The sequence below is a fragment of the Mixophyes fleayi genome, chromosome 1 (genome assembly GCF_038048845.1).
Source record: "Mixophyes fleayi isolate aMixFle1 chromosome 1, aMixFle1.hap1, whole genome shotgun sequence".
In the NCBI taxonomy this organism is placed as follows: Eukaryota; Metazoa; Chordata; class Amphibia; order Anura; family Limnodynastidae; genus Mixophyes; species Mixophyes fleayi.
The window spans coordinates 125,486,024-125,508,618 of record NC_134402.1 but is presented as its reverse complement, the minus strand read 5'-3'; the positions used below and the strand labels follow the sequence as shown (position 1 = coordinate 125,508,618).

The 22,595-nt window shown below is 40.3% G+C and overlaps 1 long non-coding RNA gene across 1 annotated transcript; it reads right to left on the bottom strand.

Moving 5' to 3' along the window:
* Window positions 1-13,903: 13,903 nt before the first annotated feature.
* Window positions 13,904-20,213, bottom strand: LOC142141749 (uncharacterized). The gene is made up of 2 exons (XR_012688804.1): window positions 19,929-20,213; window positions 13,904-15,996 (listed from the first exon to the last, which is right to left on the bottom strand). It is a non-coding gene; the product is annotated as an uncharacterized LOC142141749 (long non-coding RNA).
* Window positions 20,214-22,595: the final 2,382 nt, after the last annotated feature.

Here is a 22,595-nt window from a genome sequence, read left to right as displayed (position 1 = left end):
CACCTCTGTTACTTACCCAATCCCGAGGGAACGCTATGGACCTCACCACACCGTACTTACCTCCGACTGACCACTCTCGCATCCTGAGACGCTGTGCCCCCATAGGCCTACGCCCGTGGCCCAAGCCCCGGCTGTTAAGCCCGCCTTATCCTGGGGCTCAGGACTTAGGTGCCCTTCCGGACGGATGGAGGGGGTTCTAAACACCGCTCCAGGACTCTACTTCGTACCTACGTAGGAACCGAGTGTTCCCTACTCTATGTCAGGACCTAGCGTCCTGCTAGATCTGGGCCGAATGCCCACTGCCAACTACAAGGGCCTACTGTCCGCTCACCGTCAGGGCCCTTATGTCCCTCTACCAACAAGGACCCGGAGTCCTTGCTCAGCTACAGGGCAGCCGCCCTGCTATGCTTACGGAAGCCTATCGCTTCCCTACCAGAGGCCTATGCCTCTCTGCACTAAAGGGCCTTGCGCCCTTATACAGTCCAGAGCCTAGCGCTCTGCTACCACTCAGGGCCTTGCGCCCTGTGAAGGAGCCGAGCTCCTACCTACTCTGGCCTACAGCCAGAAGCTACTTAAGGGCCTTGTGCCCTGTGGGGGGGAGACGCGCTCCTACCTGAGGGCCTCCTGCCCTGTACCCACCTAAGGGCCTTGTGCCCTCTAAAGACCAGGGCCTGGTGCCCTTCTAAGAACTAGGGCCTGGTGCCCTTCTAAGAACTAGGGCCTGGTGCCCTTCTAACAACTAGGGCCTGGTGCCCTTCTAACAACTAGGGCCTTGTGCCCTTCTAACAACTAGGGCCTTGTGCCCTTCTAACAACTAGGGCCTTGTGCCCTTCTAACAACTAGGGCCTTGTGCCCTTTAAAGACTAGGGCCTTGTGCCCTTTAAAGACTAGGGCCTTGTGCCCTTTTAAGACTAGGGCCTTGTGCCCTTTTCAACACCTACGATGGCCGCCCCTACCTGCGCCACAGGCCTAGTGCCTTAGAGTGCCCCCGGGCCTTGTGCCCGACCTAAAAGAGTAATTGATACTCACCTGCTCCACGCAGGAAACTCCACTTGACCCGCGTCTTCGGGTCTTCCAGGTTCTCCGCCGGCGATCGCTGCTCCGGCGTCTTGATTAAAGTCTTCGGGCAGCAGGGTAGCTCACAGCCCTTACAAGGGCTCCCTGCCGCTTCTTCCGCTGGACCGAAGGACGCAACGTCCTTCTTCCTCTCCTTCGCCGCCGAACTCCCCTCGTGTCGGCGCCCGGCAGCTTATAAAGCCGTCGGCGCACTGACGTCATCAGCCGTCGCTGCGAGCCCTGATTGGCTCTCGGCGGCGGCGCCATTAGTTTGAATAGCCGGAGGCAAGCCAGGACTGGCCTGCCGATCCGGCCGCTGATTGGCCAGCAGCAGGAGGTGAGCCGTGATTGGCTCACACACCCGCTGCCATCAGAACCTGCAAAGGGAAAAGAATACTCACCGCTGGACTGGTGAGTAGCTCCCTCCGGCACCTCCCTCTCGGCCACCTCGTCGTCGGAGCATCCCTCCACAATACTAACAGGCGTTTCTCCGTGGAACTTTATACAATACATCCGGTCCTTAGCAAACAAGCAATTGGTTTTACCGTGTGCAAGTCAACTCCACGAAGTCAGTCCCGCTCCACCTGGTAGAAAAACAACGCTCCGTGATTCCAAGGTAGATATCTCAATAGTGAACCGCCACAATAGATGGATATGTACGGGGATCACAAACCCATTAGGTTGTTTGTGGTATCTCATACAAGCCTTGAAGTTGCAGAAACAGTGTAGCAATGTCTATGAACATACACGCTCTGGCCGCAATATCCGACACACTTCTCCAATATACACTTGAGAATGAATGAAATCAGCTTAGTCACATGACCTGACGCGTTTCATCACTAATTAGTGATTTAATCAGAGATAATGAGTAGTTCTCATACGGGTTTCCCTTAAATACCTTCATACACATCCATTAATCATCTGGTGTTCAGAGGTAATAGTAAGTTCCCTCCCATATGGATTTCAGCTTATAAATTAACAACATGGAATGAATTTAAATCCATATTAACACATCTGAATAATTATAACCACCAAATTCTCATCCAATTGATGTTAAATTAATCAAAATAATAATATTAAAACAAATAAATCCAATACTGAATGAGAACAAACTTTTTTAAAAAATCATTCATATTGTAACAAGGATATACAAATAAAAATAAAAATGAGAACACACAATTTGGATGTTCATATTATAACAAATATAAAAAGAATTAAAATATAACAAACCTATATACGTATATATATACACACACATATTTTTTCTTGTTCTTTCTTTTTCTTATTCTTATACAGAGACACATAGGAGATATAATGCACCTAATTTATCTATTTTTATTATTCCCCTTATCTATTCTATTTTTCTCACACTGACATTGAGAAATATATAATCTTATCCAGGTGACAAAAGGTCATAACTGTGCATGTAGCCTTATACCTATATCTAACAATATACTCAGAATAGAGTCACGGATTCTTTATTATTATCATTACCATCATCACCATCACTATTTAAATCTATATATGTACAAAATATACTAAAATAATTCAAAACAAATAAAAAAGGCAAAACTATGTACTAATAATAATAATAATAACAATAATAATCATGCTAATAATAATAACATTAACAATGATAATAATAATAATAATGTTAATAATAACAACAAAAACAACAACAATAAATCTTCTTAAGACAAAACATCATTCAATTCTAAGGCCTCATTTAGTCCAACTGGGTTTAAGGCATTCAGCTGATGTATCCAAAAAACCTCCCATGTACAAAGACGTTTAAATCGATCACCTCCTCTAACAGTTTGCGCTATATGTTCAATCCCACAAATAGTTAGACCTTCATCCCTACCGTTGTGTACCAAATTAAAATGGCGTGAAAGGCTGTGATTATCTTTCCTATTCAAAATGTTTCTTCGATGTTCCATGAATCTCAGTTTTAAAGCCCTTGTAGTTCTACCTACATAGATTAGATCACAACTACACTTAAGAATAAATATAACATAACACGTATTACAATTAATCAAACCTCTCACTTTATATTTTTTGTCCCCATACTTAAATTTTATCAGTTTATTATTAATATATAGACAAGTGGTACATTTATTTGATCCACATTTATAACAGCCTTCTACATGTGTCGGTATCCAGTTAGGGATAGTCGTAGATCTTGATATCTCTTTAATAGGATTTTTCATTAAACTGGGTGCAAGAATATTTTTCAAATTGATATTCTTTTTAAAAATCACTTTAGGATTACTGGGTAGTAATATTCTAAGAGAATTATCTTGTTGAAGTATAGAATAATTTTTCTTAATAATTCTCTTGATTGATCCGGACTTATTATTATACTTTGAAACAAAGGCAACCAAAGATGATGTATCCCTCTGCTCCTTTATAGCGCATTCCTGTTTATTAGACCTTTTTCCCTTCAGAAGTGAATCTCTGTCAAGTCTTCTGACTTCATCTAAAGCTTGTTCAAGGAGATCATTAGGATAACCCTTATCTCTAAAATCATTCAACATATCCCCTGCCTGCTGATCAAATACTGTTGGAGAAGAACAGTTCCTTTTAAGGCCCATTAACTGTCCCTTAGGGATGTTTTGTTTTTGTTTCTTATAATGTGAGCTTTTAAAATGAAGATAAATAGCTACATCTACCTTCTTCTTAAATGTAGACGTATGTATTCTTCCACCTCTAACCGTTATCTGCAAATCCAAAAAGTCCATAGTAGTTGGATGATATCTACTAACAAACTTCAAATTATAATTATTAATGTTAAGTGCAGAAACAAAAGACAATGCTCGTGACTCCCCTCCACTCCACACTATGAATAGATCATCAATGTACCAGCCATAAAGGACCAGGTCCACGCCAAACACGCCTTCCCACACATGGGCGTCCTCGAAGGCGCCCATTTACAGGCTGGCGTAGCTCGGCGCGAACCTGGTCCCCATGGCCGTACCCATAATCTGAAGATAATAGTGACTGAGAAATAAAAAATAGTTATGTGACAAAATAAATCGAATAGAGTCAACAATAAACCGTCCCTGTTCCTTAGTAAGCAAGGGATCTCTTGATAGTAACTGTTCTGACCTCAATACCCCTAGTGTGTGATATGTGACTATATAATGCCTCCACATCCAAAGTGAGGAAGGCATACTCATCTTTCCATTCTAAGTTTCTCAATAAATTCAATAAGTGAGCGGAATAACGAATGTATGATTTCAACTTTACTACCCTAGGTTGCAAAAAAGTGTCAACATAAAAAGAGAGTGATGAAGTGAGGGACCCTATTCAAATATTATCGGTCTTCCTGGTGGTTTACTAGGATTTTTGTGCAATTTAGGTAAGTGGTAATAAATGGCCGTAACTGGATATGTTTAATAAACTGTTATATATATACACGCAGTCTATTTTCATATATCCTTGAGACCCCACAGGTCTTACACCTGCGGTTGCGGATCTGTTTTGTCCCTTTGACAGAGATATTCACGTGGTGTTTGCAGGTGTGTTTCATTGCGCCAGGATTGGTTTTGGTTTTTTAATGGATGGAGCCCGCCCTCTCTCTCCATCTATAAACCCCAAGACCATATTCCGGCTTTTCAAACAAGCCTACAGGCCTATAGCAAGCAGCTTACACAACACAGACATTGTCCTGGGGTTTTAAAAGCAGTAGTTTAGGAACCTAGTTGAAATGTACAAATGGTGAAATAAGTATTGAACACATCAACACTACTTACTAGTTATGACCTGGTGTGTGAGGGAACACAATTGAGAAATATGGGAGAATTTAGCCTTGATAGACCGACTCATGAAAATGCACAGTGTAATGTCTAAAGCAGAAGATTTTAAACCCCTCACAGGTCACAATATTATTTTCATACACTTTCAAACAAAGACTGCAGCGACCTGGCTGGATGCTAAGCAACAGAGCAATGACTCAAACACACGCCAGTTCCTAGCACATCTAGGAAACATTGCCACACAGCAGGGTCAGTAAAGAAAAGAGGTGCAAGACGGAATTTGTCCTTGGATCATGAAATCAGTTATGGTTCATTTGATCGCTCTAACCGTTCCTTGGATAACTGTGGTAATTCTACAGCTAATGCATGTCGATGAGCGCTTACCCCCTCCCCCCCTTACGGATGCGTGCTTTTACCAGACCCAGACCAATCCAGGGTGCCAGACAATGCACTTAAAAGAGCCATTTAATTCACAGCAAAAAGCAAGTTCATCACTGAGCTTCGAATCAGCCCCAATTCACCAAAAAATTAGAATACAGTTAGGTACCTTTGACGTAAAGTGCAGATTACAAACACTTGCAATACTGATGAAACTGCAGTAAAGTGAAAGGTAATACATATACACGTCTATTTAAATATCCATGCTTACATTACTTCTGCAAGCAACATTGTTCTTTGTTAAAAAAAACTGTTATCTTTATACCATTCAAAAAATTAAAAATAATACTCCACCATTTTTTGGATGTTGATAGTTGATAGTAGGATCAGGTGGAGTTACAGAAGAGGTGTCACTAATTTTGGTCAATTATTTTACAGTAGACAAGACCAGATGTGAAAATGTTGTGCTGAGTCGTCTGCATTATTAATGGGTGTCTAAGATTTTTGCTAAGCACACAACAGTATATAGCACATGTAGGTAACATTGGCACACAGCGGTAGCTGAAAGGCACTGAAAGGTGCAAGAAGGAATTGTACTTGGGCCCTCCCACCCACCGTTACATTGGATCTTAAAAAGGACATGCACACTTTAACAAACCAAGCACTTCAGTGACAAGGAGTGCCACTTTTGAGGCTGATGTGCTTGGTTTGTTTGGGCCCCCACTAAACAAGCTAACAATGGGCTTAAGGCACCTAAGGTAACAGTGCTGTTAATGAACTCTACTGTGGCAAGATGTTGGGTCGCCTTCACCCAAGTGAAACAACGCCCAATCTGGAACCGCCAGGGACCCTGCCGGAACTCAGACTGGACACCCAATTTGAACCACGGGATGCACCCCTGGAACTCAAAAGGCCTGTGTTGCACTGCCAGTGAGATACCCAATCACTGCCTTAGGAATTCCTTTGTAACCCGGGGACCTACGGATCGGGAAGACTACCGTGTGTCCTTCCCCAACTGTGTGTGTGCTCCTAACTACCCCTTGTCCCCAGAGGCACAGAGTATTACAGGATTACAGTCAGAAACAAGAGTCTACCTTTATGGAAGCCTGACATCTTGCACCTGGAAGGAAACATACACAGCACAACCAAATACAATGCACAATACTGTATTTCACCACACAGTCGTAATAAGACTATGCTGTTGTATCTAGAAGGCTGTCAACGGAATACACACCTATGCTACCTAACCGGTCGGTCTGTATAGCAGTAGCAGGAGCCTTCTGCTCAACTGTTGCCTAGGTCTGTCACCTAGATTCACTTACACAACTATGGGACTGCACCCTTTCTAACTCAGGGCTCTCACGCCCGATATACATACAGGGCCTGGTGCCCTATTTACTAGGGGCCTTATGCACTCACACTATGGCCTCTCTGCCCATCTACCTAGGGGCCTTGTGCCCTCACACACTATGAGCTCTAAGCTCAGCTACCTACAGAGCCTTGTGCCCTGACTTTGGACTCTATGCCCAACTACCTACAGGACCTTGTGCACTTTACTACCTAGGGCCTTGTGCCCAGTTAACACTAGGGCCTTGTGCCCCTAACAGTGGCCCCAGGCCTTGTGCCGGACAGTGCCCCCAGGCCTTGTATCCGACCTAACAGCGGAGTATACTTACCTGCTCCACGCAGGATACTCGACTTGCTTCGCAACATCTTCTCCATGTCTTCCAGACCCTCCAGCCCTATTCTCCGGTTTGACGCAGCTGTCTTCTGGGTGGGGGAACTCTTAGCCCTTACAAGGGCTCCCTATCTCCGGCGCTCTCTCGCAGCTTTATTCCAGGCGAGGGCACTCCTAGCCTTTACAAAGGCTCCCTGCCGACGTCTATGGCGCTGTTCTGTTTTCTTGTGGCAGGGTAGCTCTTTACCCTTGCAAGGGCACCCTGCCACCTCTGCCGGCGTCTTTCTGGACTCCGGATGTCCCACAACGTTCTTCCTCTCTAACTCCGCCGATGAACTGCTATAAAGATGGCGGTGCCCGCCAGCTTAAATAACTGATTGGCTCACCTGCTCACTGCTGCCGGAACCTGCGAAGAAAGAAGCATACTTACCAGCGCTGGAACGTAGGGATGGTAAGTAAATGTTCTTCACCCCCAGCAGCAGCAGGAGCAGTGAGACTAACTCCGATCGCTACTGAGGATTTTGATGAGGAAGGTGATGTGGGTGTAGATTGCAGGTGTCAGGATCTAGCTGAGAGAAGGGACCTAGCTGATGATGGACTGCTTGTTGTTATTTTCTTACCATAAGTTTCTGATTTTCCCAACAGCTTTCCATGAACTCACTTCAAATGGTGTAACATGGATGAGGTTCCTAGATGGTTAACCTCTAATGACTGTGGCTTTACAAACGCTACAAATGGCTAGATAACTGTTGTCAGGATTTGGGTAAAAATAATTCTTCACATAAGAGGTGGATTTGTTGGTCTTATGCTCAGGCATGACAATGGCCTTCTTCTTATCATGTGCAAGAACTGCTTCCACTGGTGCAGGACTTACACAAACAACATCATCCTCATCAACATCCTCATTAGCGCCCTCGTCAGCTACACAAATATCCCCCTCATCCTGTTGCAATCCCAAAGTGGCATCCTCAATTTGTGTATCACCCGCTACACTTGGGCTGTTCATGCACACATCTGCAAAAATGCTGAAAGATGCCTTCTTTATGGGTACACTATCAGACAGGTCAGGATAACACATAGCACTCGTGGATACACTCTACTCAGGGATTTGTATCATTTCTGAATCAGAACATACATTTTCCTCTAATGCCTTACTATTTTCTTCCAGCTCGGCCTTTATACCTAAAATTATTTGTGCACCACTTTTGGAGTCCGAATGACAAGGTTTTGCTTGGTCACGACTGACCTTACAAGAAGATGCCTCAGTAACAGTTGCAGAACTCGCACTCATTCTTTCTTTGTCACCGTATGTAACAACTTGATTACTAGATGTTGAATATATCTACTTCTAGGAAAAATCACTGTTAGAATTTCCTTTCTTTCAATACATGCAATATAATTGTGTGGAGTTTTCCTCTTTATTGAATCAATTAACACTTGTAATTGGCTGATCTTTTTGCTAGTAGTACTAATTACCCTATTGGAGTGGTTATTATTGGTTAATGGACGCTGTTGTATCTTATATATGATGCTAGAAGTGTTCTCCATGAAGACTGGTGGAATGCTCACGTTCACTAGAACTAATTGTATTAATTAGTGATCGTGTTCTATTCTCTGTACCATCTACACGTTACCAGTAGCTGCTGCATTTCCCACTCTAGGCTTATACTCGAGTCAATAAGTTTTCCTAGTTTTTTGTGGTAAAATTAGGTGCCTCGGCTTACATTCGGGATGGCTTATACTGGAGTATATACGGTATATATATTTATATATATATATATATATATATATATATATAAGGCTGGGCCCATTACATTCGCATATGTTTTCATTATGTCTGCTAAAGAAAGTTTTTACTATTGAAACATCTATCCTGAAACACAATGCACGTTGGGTGCAATCCTTTCAAAGTAGAGCAATAGCCTCAAATTGTTTGAGTACATTCTCTAATCTTTATGGCTAACAGATATATCTGATTTATTTTAGGTCTTCTCTTTTGTTGGCAGTGCCTTTCCAATTGTATAAAATATTAAAGTTCATTGCAATATCTTGATATACACTACATGTACATAGTGGTCGCAGTGGAAATTTAGAAGTGGCGTTATGGAAAATGAAAGTGAATGTAATTTGATAGTTTTACAATGAAGGCAGCAGGAGAAGTGGCGGTATGGTATACCACTGTACCTCCCCTCCCCCCCCCACACACACACAGGGGCTAAGTGGTTAGCACTTCTGCCTCACAGCGCTGGGGTCATAAGTTCAATTCCCGACCATGGCCTTATCTGTGTAGAGTTTGTATGTTCTCCATGTGTTTGCGTGGGTTCCTCCGGGTGCTCTGGTTTCCTCCCACACTCATAAAACATACTAGTAGGTGAATTGACTGCTATCAAAATTGACCCTAGTCTCTCCATCTCTCTGTCTGTGTGTATGTTAGGGAATTTAGACTGTAAGCTCCAATGGGGCAGAGACTGATGTGAATGAGTTCTCTGTACAGTGCTGCGGAATCAGTGGCGCTATATAAATAAATGGTGATGATGATGATGATGTATGTAGAGATGAGCTAAGTTGTGGCAGAGTGTTGCATGAAATTAAATTATTCCGAAGCAACAAGCCTTTTTGCACATATGCAACTTTGCCATACCTGTAAGTTATTTTAGACTTAGCACTTATAAAGTCATTCAACTATAATTTATATTTACATTAATTTCTCACTTGCACTGAATTTCATGCTCTACCTAATGCACAGCTGTATTTAGAGTTTATGCTGCCCTCGGCATCAGGTATCATGAATGATGCCTTATGAATAATACCTTATTCCATACTGCTACATTAATGGCTCCAAACCTTTCTAGTCCGAAGCAAGTTATACATGATTATAGCAGAATTATAGCAGGAATTATTTTATGTGTTATTTAGCTGTGATATTTCAACATATGCATACCTTTGTTCAGTGAATATATAGGGAACTACACTACATCCACATATGTCTTTAGCCACAGACCCATTATTGTTATGCAGTGTGACTGATTGGATAGTGCCCCTGTTAGCAGCAATGCCCCACACATGATTACACCACTATTGCCCCCAAAGCTGCATGCACCAGCATTGCAATTGAAATAATGTCCATACCGTATGCAAACTACTAACACAATTTAACTTTAAATTACAAATAGTGTAGTTTTTAAGCATTACTAGTGCTACAAATAAAGTAAAACCACTAATATACACAAGAAAAATTTGACTTAAACAGACAGAAATTCAAAAAACAACGTCCCCTTTCAAGAATAAACAACATATGATTCACTGACAGTTAAATAGGACATATGACAGACTAACATAAAAGCTAGGATTTAACAAAAGCATTGAAAATGTTAAATGTATCAGCTAACAATGCGTGTTTTCAACCCATAATAAATATGATTGCCATGAGTTACAATTTACAAATACACATGATGACAATTGCTTTTTGATCACAAGTTTGATGTTTACTTCAATCATCAATCTCAGAAGACTAGATAAATAATAATAATGATTTTCTTTTTGTTTTCATAATAACAGTGTAAGTACTTCCACCACATTGAACACTCAATCCCTTTGCATATCAAACCTGTGGAAACATATACAGCTGACCAATAAACACACAATGTGCATTTGTGTAGTTACCGTGTTTTACCATTGATGATTATGTTATTAATATAACAATTTCTCCAAATATGTAACATCATCATCATCACCATTTATTTATATAGCGCCACTGATTCCGCAGCACTGTACAGAGAACTCACTCACATCAGTCCCTGCCCCATTGGAGCTTACAGTCTAAATTCCCTAACATACACAAAGACACAGACAGACTTGGGACAATTTGTTAGCAGCCAATTAACCTGCCAGTATGTTTTTGGAGTGTGGGAGGAAACCGGAGCACCCGGAGAAAACCCACGCAAACACAGAGAGAAAATACAAACTCCACACAACTAAGGCCATGGTTGGGAATTGAACTCATGACCCCAGCGCTGTGAGGCAGAAGTGCTAACAACTGAGCCACCGTGCTGCCCTAACAAATGTAATAGACAATTACTTTGCTATTGGTAAGATCTGGTAGAAAATAGTAAGGACCTCTAAGAGTTGAAGGCAATTTTGTAGTTTGAACGTAGGTGCAAACCTTCAGTTTTCCATGTCTATTGTGAGCACCGCATATCTCATGATACATCCTACTGAAGAAACAGCAGTATTCTAAGCCAGGCTTAGAAATATGTCTGACATTTACTTATGCCTAACTCAATGACATAGATATTTAGTTGCATCCAAAGGACAGAAATGGTCAACCTCTTACAGTAGGCTCAATATCAATCTGCACAATCTTGAGAGTTTCCTGGATGACATAAGGTAGTAGTGTGAACAGGCATATCATCTCTGTTTGACGCATCCCAAAGAGACAAAGGCCTGGCCTGTTCCTGGGCATAAACCTTCCCTGCTGCTGCTTGTCCATTGGATCCAAGAAAAATTGGATCACATGAACACAAAGAATAGAGGAACAATATTATTTGTTTGAACTATTCAAGCCAATTTATTAAAAAGAATTAAACAAGAATTAGTCTAAACATAAGCTAAGTTTAAAGCAGGGAGAATATATTGAAATCACGCTTTACACTTATCATTTTTCATTTTGTGTGTTGTGTTTATTAAACAAGTGTAGATAAACAATTATTACACATATATATGACATCCCTGTAATATATATACTACACGTGGTTAGAAAAAGCCCTGATCCTCTCATCGTGTATTTCCAGTTCTAACTAAAATGAATATTGTATATTACACAAGTTGGACACTATATTTATATAACTTAATTAAGTATCAGACTCACAGTGGATAATAGTGTATTTACAGTGTTAGTAATGAATGTGAAAAACGTATTTTACACCTAAAGGGGCTGATGCAAAGTAATTACAATGGCAGTTTCTGTAGCGTATCTTTCATAAAATTGCTCTGCGCATGCCCAAAAAGTGGGATTACTCTAAAGCATACATTCAGATTTGTGTTATTCTGCCACTTATGTCTGCCTGTATCTTGAGAGATGGGACGAGGAATGACAGGGACATTCTAACATAGGCCAAATATAATAAAGGCATGATAGCACAACTGTTAATGGGTGAGAAAGCCATATTATTTGTGGATGGTATGGGACAGTTGCACATAGCGGTGGATGATGACGGTCTCCGGCACTAGTGAACTGCTTGTGATTGGCTGCTTGCGATTGCATTGCTAATGCTGATTTAGCATTTTCTTCGACGCTTGGACATAAATTATGCCTTAGTGTAAGTCTTTAAGAAAGACATTTTTTTTGTATACAAAGCTGGGAGTTGTTTCAGCTGTATAAGAGAGGTTTTCTTTCAGTTGTATTAATATCTAATAGCAAATGCATTTGTTGCACATAAAACAAATGGATAAGAACATTGGCATAAGTGGGGCGTACATGTCTGTGATACGTGCTTGGCTTAAACCGGGGACATAAGCTACTGATGCAGACATTAAGATACATACGACTTATATATGTGGTTGTGAATATGCTATTTTTATGTCCAGCTATTTTGAGCAAAAATCGCACCTATTTTAGGGCTAACTCTATATCATTCCCATAGTGTATTTAAATACAAATACTTCCACGCATGTCCAAATGGTGACCACCCCATTTCTATGGGTGGACGGGGATTAGTATTACCTGGAGAGCCCTGTGGGAACCCGTTCACTTGTCATTTTCATTATATTTTATATTTTTGGGAAGTAGATTCTTGCCTGTTCAAAGTCTTTACTTAAGCTGCCCCCATTTTCTCATTTAAGCTCCATGTCTGTACCCTTCCTCTTCTTGTTTCACTTGTCCAGACAAATGGGTACTATGATTGCAGGAACATTGTATTGAAATAGAGGACTTTCACATTCACTTATCTTCTGGGAGACAATAGGACGAGTGTGGTGCATAAGAAAATGGGCTGCAGTTAGGCAGAGACATCAAAAAAGGGAAATTTGTCTCTCTCCCTTCTTCAATCAAGTAGAAATCTACATTGTATAGGTACAATAAATTTGGAATCTGTATTGTAAAGACATCAAAATTGCGAAGTCTAAATTGTACATTAATCTCCAGAATAGGGTTTATTTAGATTTTTATAATATTTTTATATGTATGTGTTTGGCAATGAATTTCCCTATACAGCATATCATGGACTTTAATTACGTAAATGTAGGGAAGGGGCTGTTAATGGGATTTTACATCTTATTGGCCACTTTATTAAATTAATTAAATGTATTTTGTATGTATATAAAACTTTGGACCTGTAGAGCACAACATGGATGTAATTCCATGCTAAAATATGCGCATGCAAAAGCATATTTCAGCCCATATTATGTGACACATACATCTCCAGGTTTATATCAGGCATAATTTCACCCAAATACACATACTTGGAACCAAGTTGTAAGAAATTTTGCACACATTTTTTTCATAAGCAAAAATGCATTTGCTACTAGACTTTATGAAGGTAACAAAAACTTATCCTATACATAATTCATCCGGATCCAGATGGTAAATGTTCCAGGCTGTCAAGCATCAGACAGTACTAGAATAATTATAAGTATTATTAATCATACTATATACAAAATACTAAATGTCATGAAAAATTTAGCATCTAAAGTAAGAATAAAATACTAATATTTGGGTGTTCTTTTAGTAATATTTTAATAAAAAAATAATCTAAAATAGCTCTAAACACAGATGACAGTTTTCTTACACTCAGTGACCAGGAATCTTCACTTATTGCACTACTAGAAGTATAGTTCACTTTTAGAAATACTTAGGGATATATTTCAGTAAAAACTACAACAAATTATTTTCAGCCAATTTTACACCTAGACAAAATTTTAAAAGACTTTACAAGATTAATGTGTGTCAGAGATGACCTAAACGGGTCCTTTCTCCTGAACTCCAGCTGCTATACCTTGTGGGTATCGATCAATAGAGAGACAGACAAAGTTCAGATGTTGGGCTGAAAATGTATCTGGTTCTGACCAGCCCTAAGTCAGAGTAGTTTTATTTATACATAGTTTCACAGAAAAAGAGAGATAAGGAATGCAAGGTTTCTCAAGGCAACTTGTCCATGTCAGCAGTTTGTGGGCATGACGTAGAGCAGATGTCTTATCACAGTCACATAGGCCTCAAGTGGGGGTCGGTGGCTCCTGGTACCAACGTTGCTGGATGTGCACATTCTTGAGAAGAGACATGTTGGCGAGAAAGAAATGAATGTGAGGCAGAGTTCATGGAGAATATTCTGCAGCTTGCAGACTATTCTTCTTTCAATAGTAATTATACAAAATGCATTACATTAAGAAGTTCATAAAATGTATATCTCTCACATAAACCCCTCTTTTTATCATTTTTATAATTACCCTGCCTATCCTTTTGGTGTGCATGAAGCACTCCTGCACCTGACCTACTTCATTCAATTCAATGGAACCTCTAATAGGCCCTTAGAGGATGGTAAAGATACATTCAATCAGGTCTATGGTTCATGTACACCTAATTCTTAAAAATAATAAAAAAGAAAAATGGGAAAGACTGGGGGGGGAGAGTATAAAAGAGCCTTAAAGCTCAGAGAGGACAAGGTAAACCTCTGATACCGGTTTGGCCTTTACATGTCTTTTAAGAGACTTTTTATTCAGAATGAGATCATTTCTGCACCTTTTCAAACCGCATTGGAAAAAACATAAGCTTAGTTTAAAAATGACATATAGCAACAACAATAAAGCGAATATCTTAGCTATCCATATTAAAATGCCTGAAATCCATGCGAAAATACCTTTGCCCCAATTGCTAGGATTTAACCATGAGAAGGCTGATGTCCACCAGCCATTATTTACTGTATCGGGGTCAAAATTCTCTTTCCTGAAATTCTCCTTCATTTCTTTGGCTTCTGTCATGTACCTGTCTATTACTTCTTCTGGATTATCAGTGTCATTTGTTACAAAGTTACAACAATGTATTCCGTATTCTGTTTCTAGGGTTAAACAGTACCCTCCTGACTGAGCAGTGATGTAGTCTAATACAAGTTGATGTTGTATTAACTGGGTTTTCATCGCCTGCAGTTCCTTTCCAACATACCTAAAGGATTTGTCATAAATTTCTGTTATGTTATCTAAAAGTCCTTCAACCTTTAATATCATATTATAGTTTGCCATGTACCCCATTGTTCCTATTGAAACGATGTTGCCAAATCCAATGCCCACATTGTGCCCTTTGGACTTTGCTATGAAAGGGATATGTTCAGTATCTATTGTCTTAATTTCCCTTTTCTCAAGCCTATGGTCCTTTTTATTCCTGAATACTCCTTTGAGGTCATCATGGGTCATGACATAGAATTCAGGAACCAATCTGGCCAAGTAGCATACCCCTATGGAATTTGGGGGGAGCCACCTGTAGGCATTGCGTCCACACACATAATAAACATCATCTGGTAAAAGGTAGGGGATATCATAAAACAGGCAATATGTAGATACCTGTTGTCCTAAGTGACATGAAGTGTCATTTTCTGCTCTGTCATTGTCAAAGGCAGGCAGTGTGCCGTTCCAGGTGAGATTATATCTATCATATTGACATTTTATGCACTCCTGGCTCTTTGAAAAAATAGTACCTTTTTCGGTTTTCATCTTCACTGTTTGGTTGCATTCAGAATTACAGTGTGATAAATAAGGTTGGGTGAAATTCACTATAACTTGACAGCGTGATTTAGGGACGGACCCTAAAGGGAAACTCTTATTTTGGTAACTAATGCGTATTTGGCCATATGGGGTCCATATTGACTCATTTATAGCCCTATTGGATTCTATTCCCTTATTGAAACAATATTTTAAAGGACCTTACTCCCCTTCATGGTTTTTCCTGGGTCACCGTAGCCTTTTTGCAGTGGTTGGCGTGGATCCAAGGATCCTTTCCTTCAAGTTTCACAGAAGTGGGTGTAGTCAACAGAACTTGATATGGCCCCTCAAATCGTGGTTCCAGAGACCTCCTCACGTGTCTTTTTACGAAGACGTAATCTCCTGGCACCAGGGCATGTGTTCCAGTGCAATCCTCTGGATCTGGGATTGAAGAGAAAACTCGAGAATGTATGTTAGTGAGGGACTTCTATAGTTCTTTCACATAACTAGTCAGTTCACCTTGGTGTTTCACTAAAGATTGTGGAAAATAACACCCTGTCTTTGGCGGCCCCCCAAACAGTATTTCATAGGGGCTCAGCCTGTGTTTCTTATTAGGTGTTGTCCTGACTGAGTATAGGGCAAGGGGAAGGCATTGCAGCCAGGGCATCCCTGTGCTTTTCATGGCTTTCTGTATTTTGAGCTTGAGAGTGCCATTTAGCCTTTCTACCTTGCCACTACTCTGCGGGTGGTAGGGGGTATGGAATGCTTGAGCAATCCCCAAGTCTGACATGATAGATGTCATCACTTCTCCTGTAAAAGTAGTACCTCTGTCTGATTCAATCACCTCTGGAACCCCGTATCTACATACTACCTCAGATAGCAGCTTCTTGGCTGTATTTTTCACTGTGGCTTTGGATATCGCCCACGCTTCCGAAGAGACTGGAGAATAGATCAGTAGCTACTAGGACATATTCATATATTCCACATTTGGGTAGCTGAATGTAATCTATCTGTATGCGCTGAAAGGGGTAGAGGGGTTTAGGTGTCACCCTGGGAGGTACTGTTACTGTGTGACCAGGGTTGTGTGTGTTACAGATGGCGCAGGCCTTTACCAGATTACTGGCAGCTGTGCTGAAGCCTGGCGCGACCCAGTGTCTGAATACAGTGTTAATTATTGCGTCTTTTGAAACATGGGAAGGCCCATGCACTAGAGCAGCCAGTGTAGTAAATAGGACTCTAGGGAGACAGTGTCTGTCTGTTGTGGCCCATATGCCCTCTATGTGTTCCGCCCCCCTCTTTTTCCACTCCTCTCTTTCAGATACTGCTGCTTGCTTTTGTAGGATTTTTAGCATTTCCAGATCTATAGGGAGGGTGGGGGGTGTTGTGGACACTAAATAGTGTTGTACTAGCGGTAAGTCTGCTGCAGCTTTTGCAGCCTGGTCTGCTAGTCTGTTTCCTCTTACTTCCATAGTCTGCTCTCTGGTGTGTGCTTTTACCTTTATGACTGCCACTTCCTTGGGCAGTTCTAATGCAGCAAATAACCTCAAAATGATTTCTGCATTTTTAATGGGTTTACCGTTAGAGGCCATAAAGTGTCTGTTCTTCCAAATACTTTGGTAGTCATGTGCAACCCCAAAGGCATATCTGGAGTCAGTGTAAATGTTAGCTGTTCTCCCTTCTGCATACTGACATACACTTATAAGTGCTTCTAATTCAGCTTGCTGTGCAGATTGACTTGGTGGGAGGGGTTGCTGGAGTACAATGTCTGTTTCTGTTGTAACTGCATAACCTGTTTTGGGAGAGCCCTCCTCATAGTACCTGGACCCATCTACAAACAGGAGTAAATCAGGGTTGCTAAGAGATGTCTCTTTAACATCTCTGGGAGGTTTAGTTTCCAGATCCATTAAGGCTAGACAGTCATGATCACAGAAAAAAGTTTTTAGTTGTGTTTCCTGTTTTGTCACAGTCTCAACACTCTCTGTATTGTCTGTGTCTTCAGCAACACTCTCTGTATTGTCTGTGTCTTCAGCGTCTATACTGTTACTCCCCTCTTTTATATCCATGCAACTTGGGAACAATGTTGCTGGATTTAAAACTGTGCATCTTTTTAGTGTAACATTTGAGGGTGTCAGTAGTGCTACTTCATATTTAGTTAATCTAGCCGCTGAGATGTGTTTTGTTCTGGCTTGATTCAGTATTTCCATGACTGAGTGTGGTACCTGAATGGTGAGAGGGTGATCCAGCACTATGTCTGCAACTTTTTGTAGCAATAAAGCGGCTGCTGCTACTGCTTTTATACATGTTGGGGCTCCCACTATGACGGGGTCTAATTTTTGTGAGTAGTACCCCAATGGTCTTTGTCTGCTCCCATTTGTGTTAGTACGCCATGAGCGTGCCCTTCTTGTTCATGGCAGAACAAGTTAAACGGTAGTTCATAGTTAGGGAGCCCAAGGGCTGGGGCGCTTGTGATTAAATCTTTGATCAGCTCAAAAGCTGCTTTTTGTTCAGCTGTTGACCAAAACATATTGCAACTTCTATTCATTGGAAGTTGGATCAATGCAATCTGGATTGCCTAAATGGTCTTTTTTGCTGGAGATCTGTGAAGAAAAAAACTTTTGCATAAAGATTAACATTTATTCACTAGGAATTACAGTAACTGTTATTAATTCACGTTGAACAGCTGCTAATACGACACTTGCTTAAAAGTTTCTCTTTGTAGCTTTAACTGTGACGTTATGCGTTCCATGCAATGAAAAACTGATTTCCTCAAAGAGGCAGTCCCTAATCTCACACACAGGGAATGTCAAAGTGACGAGACCTGGGCGAGTGTTCAAAGCCACTCCTTTCTCATCATCTCTTTGTAAACCAAATATTCAGACATATTTCCAGATTCTGTGATTTCCATGTTTACAGTACAAATATATATTCACAATTCTCGCTCACAGACGACATTTTATCTCTTAACAATTCTTTATGGGCATAACAAACCCTCCTGATTTCTGAGAACATTTATCAGCGCCATTTTACACAGATAAAAACAGCTTGTAATATCTCTCCATGTAAAGCTCACTCCCACAATTCTCAACTTCATTAAAGAGAAAGCTATTTTTCTCAAAAAAATAAAATAAAAATAAAAATTACTTTGTTCAAATATAGAAACGGCTTGTTGGACCCCAGCCAACTTTGTTCTGAAACCAGTAATAGTGATAATGTACATTATTTACAGTCTTGTGACGGACCAAAGACTTTAAAACTTCTTTTGCATCTCTTCAAAAACATTACATTTACAACTGTACAGCTTTTTCAACCTTGAAACATGTCTCTTGTAAAACGGTCAAGACAGACAAACATGGATCTCCCTCACACGCAGTAAGACGGAGATAAAACTCACATACAGAGAAAGAAAACTTAACTGCTATCTTCCAGCCTACTGCTGTGGAACTACATGTCCCAGCATTAGACTAAATACACATTAGCTTCAGCATGCTAATATCAATCAGCACTCAGGACATATTTTTCCTCTTGAAAAATAGAAACATACTTGGAAGAACCATTTTATCAATGTTACATACATTGTCAGATAACAAAAAAACACAGAGTGCTTCTTATCTCAACACACTGAAATCTTTTACACAGAATAAGGGAGGGGCACATCTCACTCTTCAGCTGCGCAGCATTTAAACATACATTTTTAGTACACAACCTACTTGATTCATTGTTTTAGTCATTATATCATTTAGCTTGTGATACATTTTCTATTTCATCAGTGTCACTTAAATTTGTTAACTGTAACATATCACAGCAATCATTGTCATTCTCTAATTCTTCTGACATTTTACACCATGCAACACATCTGTCAAAATAACCTTTTTCTTTCAGTGTTTTCTCATTGTCTTTAATTAGTTGTTTAAAAAATGGAACCTTTAATATACCGGTTTTCAGACACCCCTGCAGCTTTGAACAGTTTTCTCATCCCTTTTGTGAAATCCTTGCCTTTATGCTTTCGCATATACTTTATGGGGTCTAGATCCCCGTACTTTTCGGATTTCTTTCCTGTCTTGGACCCTTTATTTCCCATAATGGGATTACCTTATGGTCCAATATATTTTGAATGAGAAAACTTTTATTTGTTCCTGTCTTGCTTTACAACAAGTTTGCAGCTGGTCTGCCTTTCTGAATGTTCCTGACTACTTTCATTAAAATCCATCAAAAAACACAATCACGTATACAATCAAGATTATTTGCAGGGTCAACTGTGTGATCTGACTGAGTTCTGTGGTGTTATTCATGTGTACAGATGTATCAGGTGTATGGCATAGAGAAGACAATATATCAATACATGTAACAATACAAGACAGATTACACACAAGTACCTTGATACTCTTAATAGTATCTGTTGCCAGAGTTCAGGGATCTCCGTCAATCAGACTGCAGTACCCTCGAGCTGGGATAATTCCTCCTCCACAGAGACAGCTCTAAGAGCAAAAATAAAGCTTTTTGCTCACCAGCGCTGGATTAACGTCTGTCTGTCTGGAAAGGGAGACCCCGTTGTCGGGAGGTCTGATATATTGGAGATCCCGGCGGCGAGCCCCCACTGAAACTGTCAGAGATGACCTAAACGGGTCCTTTCTCCTGAACTCCAGCTGCTATACCTTGTGGGTATCGATCAATAGAGAGACAGACAAAGTTCAGATGTTGGGCTGAAAATGTATCTGGTTCTGACCAGCCCTAAGTCAGAGTAGTTTTATTTATACATAGTTTCACAGAAAAAGAGAGATAAGGAATGCAAGGTTTCTCAAGGCAACTTGTCCATGTCAGCAGTTTGTGGGCATGACGTAGAGCAGATGTCTTATCACAGTCACATAGGCCTCAAGTGGGGGTCGGTGGCTCCTGGTACCAACGTTGCTGGATGTGCACATTCTTGAGAAGAGACATGTTGGCGAGAAAGAAATGAATGTGAGGCAGAGTTCATGCAGAATATTCTGCAGCTTGCAGACTATTCTTCTTTCAATAGTAATTATACAAAATGCATTACATTAAGAAGTTCATAAAATGTATATCTCTCACATGTGCTTCTGAACATGTATTTGTTTCAAACTATTCCTATTGGAGTCCCTTTTTCTTATTTTTACATTTTAGAGAAATGAGCTTCAAAATTTATATGGAGTGCAAAACGTCTTTGAATTAAAATGAAAATTTTACTCTGACATAGTGCGGATGATGGATTGGGCCTCCCAGACTTTAAGAATTATTATTTAGCAGTACATATTTCACAATGCATTCAAATGCAGGTAGACTTGAACAGCAAATTATGGGCTGATTTTGAAGTAGAAATATTACAAATAGCATTAAGCGCTACCTGTTTATTGCAACTCCTTAGACTCCTATTAATAAAATCCATACCTACTATGATTTTAAATAAAAAAGTAATACAGTGAAATCTTTATTTAAATTAATCTCAATGGTACCTCTATTGAACAATCAAATTTTGGGGATTACTAGAATTTTCCAAACATGAATCCTAGTTCTTTTTCAACTTGGATAGATAATGGAATAAGAATCCTTCAGGAATCGACTTTACTAGACATTCTACCAGAATATTCTGACATTGAAATGAAACTACACCTTTTAAAATAACATTTTCATCAATATTCTCGAAAGCAAAACTTTAATGCTTCCATTTACTTCAATAGTCAAAGAACTCTTTGATCTTCCTTAGAGTCACTTTGTATGTTTTACTCAACTTCTAAAGGTTTTATTTAATGTATTTATAAGTTACTTATAGCTTTTCAAGCAGCTGAAAAGCATAATTTGGAGATATTATGGGAACAGGTGATGGGGTTATGTTTTTCTTTAAAGATTTGTTTTTGTTATGTAAGAAACTTCCTATAACTTTTATAAGTACCAGAAGTAAAGAACATTACTATAAATTATATTATAGATGGTATCTTGTTCCTTCCAGTATTCATATCTTTTCATCATCATCTGATGAGAAATTGTTCTCAGTCAGGTAATTTTGCCCACATTTGGTGGTCTTGCCCTAAATTAGCAACATTTTGGAGGAAAATGAAAACATTTATTAAAACTATAACAACCATCAAGGTTCCTCTCTCTCACCAGAATTTTTTCTCCTTCCACTCCCAATTCCTGATGTTAATAAATATTGTAATAAATTAATACACCATATCTGCAGCACTGTAACATTTGAATTAGCGACCTTATTGAAGTCTCCAGGTCCACCCTCAATCACTGATATTGTTAATAGAGTTTAGAATGTTTACAAATGGGAGCGCATCACATGCTTTCTTGATGATTCGTTTAAAGCAGAGGTGTCCAAACTCAGTCCTCAATGGCTACCAACAGTTAATGTTTTCAGGAGTTCTTTTATCACGCACAGAGTGTTAATAGAGTTAATCTATTTGGCAGTAATTATCCCACCTATTCCTACAGATAGAAATCCAGAAATCATGACATGTTGGTAGCCCTTGAGGAGTTGGACACCTCTGATCTAAATAATTTTATATTACATGGACACCCTGGTTGTTTTACTATAATGTTGACAATACATTTTGATTTAATAGTCTTCATGTATTCTGATGTATATTAACAATTCTAGATTCACTTCACGTGAAGTGATTGATGTCCCCCTTCCTTCACATTTTCTCTCCCTCTCCCTCTCTCTCCCTCTCTCTCCCTCTCTCTCTCTCTTCCATTCCCACCTCCCTCTCCCTTCCTCTTTCGCTCTCTCATACAGGGTCGGACTGGCCATCTGGCACTTCTGGCAAATGCCAGAAGGGTCGATGGCTAGATGGGCCGGCCGACACTTCTTGGACTCCTGGGCACCTCTGTTGCGTGACGAACAAGGGCTCCTCTGCTCCCTCCCCCATATCCTGTGCATTGTGCCCTGCAATGTGGACACAGTTTTTATTATTTTCTCTGAATAGGGAGGGGATGGCGTGATTTTTTCACGGGGGTCGCGGGGGGGTTGCCACGATTTTGACACGGGGGTCGCAGGGGGGGTGCCGCAATTTTCGCGAGAG